The sequence below is a fragment of the Tetrao urogallus genome (assembly GCF_951394365.1).
Source record: "Tetrao urogallus genome assembly, contig: scaffold_147, whole genome shotgun sequence".
NCBI classification, from domain to species: domain Eukaryota; kingdom Metazoa; phylum Chordata; class Aves; order Galliformes; family Phasianidae; genus Tetrao; species Tetrao urogallus.
The window spans coordinates 4,702-9,402 of NW_027638972.1; positions in this window are offsets into that span (position 1 = coordinate 4,702).

Sequence of the window (4,701 nt, forward strand, 5' to 3'; positions counted from 1 at the left end):
GAGTCAAGGGAAAACAAATTTGGAGGCTATGTTAATGACTGTAATTGCATTTTAACAGGCAGTCCTAACCTTTGGAGGGTGAATTCCTGTTCTGTGTGCTGAAAAAGCAAAGAAAGTACCAGTTTTGTAAGCTAAAGATAAAGGAGTCCTAGCTAGGATTGCTGCTTGGCACCTGTATTATGCTTTCAGAGTTTCTGCGTGACTGGAGAGTCATCTGCTCAGGGAGGTCCAGAGCATTTTCTGTACCTGAAAGTCATTGAAGAACTCTAGCACATGGGCAAAAAGTTTTCTGAGCGTCTTCTCTATGGCATTGTCACTCCACATGGAGTGACAGCTGCTTGACTAAAAGTCTGAAATGTACTGCCTGCTTGTAATATGAATACAGTTTTAAACAGCTCTTGATCCTTTCTAAATCATTAACCCCAAGGATTAACAAATTTGTAATTCCTTTGATTAAAAAAAAGTGTTGTCAGGGCTAACAAAGGTTTGTGCAATGGCTGTCGGGGCTGTCAAGCCCTGCGTCTTGGTGCATTCCCACTGTAGTGTTTATTCCCTGGAGGTTCATTGCTCAGTACATTTAAATGCAAGATTGCTTGTGGAATTTGCTATTCCTAAGCATGGACAAGCTAAAGGAGGAGATGGATTTCTTTAAACGAGACAATAATTTTAGCAGAGTTAAATCATTAGTTTGGATTCCAGCCAGGGAGTGAAAGTTTGGGGCAGAGAGAGGCAACCCAGTTTGCTCAGGAGGAAAGGAGGCTTTGCATTTGGGTACATGAAGCAATCACCCTTCTGAGCACAGTGATGGGGATGGAACACTGAGTGAAGAAAAGGTAGCAGGTCTGAGAGAAAAGATCTGCCCTAATCTATACCTGATGGTACAGATGGCACCCAGAACTGGCAACAGGAACAGTCTCCAGTGAGTCATGTCTTGCCTTGCTGTAACAGCTAGAAGTTGTGTTTGCATCCATTTCCTTCATGTTTCAGCTGGAAGCACTGTGAATGTCAAACTTGTGAAAAGGAATTCAAGAAGGCTGAATCTCAAGGTCAAGCAGTACGTTAACTTCGCCACAGCTCTCTAACGCAAGGGTATCTCTGTTTCGTGGATAACTCCATCTCATTTTCCTCAGAATGATTAATGTCTTCTCCTGTATGTGGCATGACATATAATACATGGGTGATAATCCTCATATCAGCCATGAGGATACTCCTGATTGGTCCTCACTTTTTTTTGTGAAGGGCATTTAAGCCCTTTAAATCTTTGCAGCTTTGTTCTGGTATCAATTTCTCAGAGACCACAGTTTCACATTCCTCCTTGGATCCAGCGATGACAAGGGATGGCTATGGATTCACCATATGGTGCTGGAAAGCACTAGAGTTTGATATTTCAAAAGGTGTTGGAGTTAACAAAGACAAGATTTAAGGCACTGATTTCAGGGTTGCCTGAGCAGCAGTAAGATATTAAGCACAGGGAGACCAGCATCGCCAGTACTGCTTTCTCACTCTCTGCTGTCTCTGAGGGAGACACAACTGCTATCCGCTCCACCTGTAGCCCAGAGAGGGGTCTGAGGAAGGCTATGCTTGGCTCCAAATGCACCCATGCACCCTAATTGCTCCGACTGTTCTGCTTTTACCCACACCATCAGCCCACGGGCTCCATTTCAGCCCAGCCATGGGTCATAAGGCCTATTCAGAACTGCACCATGGGTGTACCTGATCCTGATTTACTGTTCAGTTTTCCCAGAATGACATCAGATATGAATCATTACCTTGCATCTACTTGTTGATTCCCCATGTATCCACTTCCCAGTAAAGTAAGTTTTGGGCAAACACTGTGCTGTTTGGGGGAAGGTTTAACGCCTCATTAATGGATGGAGCTACAGACCTGAGGAGCACTCCTGGGAACCAATTGGATTGGCCAAAATCAGGATGTTTTAGCAAGCACCCCCAAAACCCAAACTGTTGTGAGGTGAGATGGGAGGGAAGGTTGTACTGGGCCCTAATTGCCATGTTACGGGACCTCAACTCACATCTCTGCTCATGCTCAGGATCTTCATTTCAGCCCATTTACTGGTCTGAGTTATGTCATAAATGTGCCCATGCCCAGTACTGAATTGTTTGGATTTTCTCAAATGACCTCTAACCTGATGGCCTCTTAATGGGAGCTGTTGCTATCGCAACCCCTGCTCTTTTTTCCCTGCTCAGTTACCTTGGGCCTGTGCCCTGCCCGTGAGGGCGCTGCCCTGCCTGTGCTGTGATCACCTCTGCTCACCTTCCCTCACGCCTGCTGCTGTCTGACAGGCTGCTAGGATTGAAAAAGGCAGGAAAGTCCTGCAAGGGATGGCTGGAAAAGAAGGGAAGCAGGTGAGGTGACAGTGGCATTCCCCAACCACTACCATATATTCCTGTGTTTCTGACAGATGATCTCAGCTGTACCGGAGGAGATCACAGCAAACACACTGATCATGTGCTATCCAACCAACGTATCTGCCTGGTGAGTTCTGTTTCTGAAGCACTTCAGGAGCACACCTGATGACTCCCACTCTTTTTGGAGGTAGCTACATTCCCATTCACCTGACTCCTGCCGGAAACTATCTACCTCAGAAGGATTTCTGATGCAGGATCAAACTCTATTAGCACTGAAAGATTTGAAACAAAATGATCTGCTACTAGAGTTTAACAATTAGAAGGATGTGTGCAAGCAGCAAGGATACTCATAGTTACACAGGTAAAGGACAAATAACATAAATACAGGTAGAATACACAAGTGCCAGCTGAAGCCAGATGAAAAGAGCAGCAGAACAGCCACTATTCACCAGGGAGCACATGCATCTGTTAAAGGTCCTTCTGAGCATGGCTGGGGCATCCATGTGTTTGGAGTTAAGTACATACTTAGGCTCTTTCCTAAATAGAGGCCCAAAGGCAGGAAGGATTTGACCCGGATCACATAATGATTTAGTAAGGCTGTAAGAAATAATCCCTGAGTACTCTGTCCCTTGCTCCAGCCCATGAATCACAGAGCCTCTTCAGGCAATTTGTCTGACATAATCCTGAGGGGAAAAGTAGGAAAATACAACAGGATTTCCATTTTATCAAGATAAAGCTGTAGCCAGAGCTGATAACAGGTTACTTGAAAAAATGCTGGTCATGTGCGCTTAGTGATTGTTGCTTAATTTGTTTAAGCTGAAAAAAACCATTTCTACAGCTGAATACAAATTAGGGTAATTATGTTGTGATGGAGTACTGCATGTTTAAGATGAAAGCCTTTCTTTACAAAAGCCTCTTCATCACTTGAGTAGAAGAAAATAAAATCCTACTTAAACAACATGTTGTTTTCTGTATTTCCATTTGAACAAAGGACTTCTTAATCATTTTTTCCTCTGTAATATTGCATGGCTTGGTTTTCGAAAAGTACTTCTATTTTTGACAGCCTCACCATTAAGCCCTTCAACATGCATTCTGATATGTAAATATAAAAGCATGAAGTAAATATAATTATGTGTAATTGTTTCACAGCCTCAGTAGATGGATAGAAACTGGACATACCCGTTATGTATCTTTTGCCATCTCCTGTCTGTCGCAGTTGCTCATAAGCTATCTTGTCACTTAGTGCTCTGCATATGCCATAAAAATGCGATGTTCAATGTTTGTAGTAAGTTAGAGTAGAGCAGGTTAGATATGAGACACAAATATAATCCAGCCACTTTGCAGTTATTATTTGATTCTCTGAAGAGTTGAAATAGGTGCAGCCAGATCATCGCTTTATGAATTACTCAGGCACAAATGAGAAGCATTACAGATAGATGTGTATCCATGATAATTATTTCATCCTATACAAATATTCATTTCTGATTTCTGTATGGATTACCATCTTGTCCAGGACATCTTCTAAAACATCAGTACAGAAATTCAGGTTGCATGGGCTCATGTCTGCCCTTGGTGCACATAGACACTTGCACGCTTATCCAAATGATCAGATTCAGAACATCCTTACCTACATAAGCAAATCTTCCTGTAACTAGCTCCCACAAATTGCTGGATGAATCAGACTTAATGGCAGAGATAAAAATTTGCTGGATTGTTCCCTTAGTTAACACGACAGGTGAGAAGTTGGTTTCCTTGTACAGGAAAAAGAGACTGCTAAAGGGAATACATGGGGAATCATTAGTCATTCTCTTCACACCAGAATTCAAAACCAGCATTTGAAGTTTGGGGAAATTGTTTTAATTAGGATTACTATAAATGACAGCAATTTAAAAGCAGGCAATTTAATTACTGGAAAGACAGATCAAAGGAAATGCTTAAAAAGGACGTTTGCAATGACTTATCAAGGAAAGTGGAATTTAAAAATAAGGGGGAAAGAACGTGAATGTACAGACGTACTGTCCTCCTAGGGAAATAAGACTCCCTCCCTGGCCTTGTATGCTTGAGCCTACATTGAAGAGAGGAAAGCAGTCATACCTGTAAGAAATAGGCATGTCAGACAAGGTACGTGCACGTGTGCAGAGAAAGGGAGAGCATTGCTGCTGCCACCTCCAAAAGAGAATGGTATTTTCTAGCTTCTGAAATTACTTTTGCAAAAGTAGGGCTGGTGTTCAGACATTGAAGTCACATTGCTGTATTTGTAATTAAGGTAAGGTGGCTGAGTTACAGTCTTTACAGCTATAGTTGACTGCATATGAAGCAGGCACCTAAAAATGA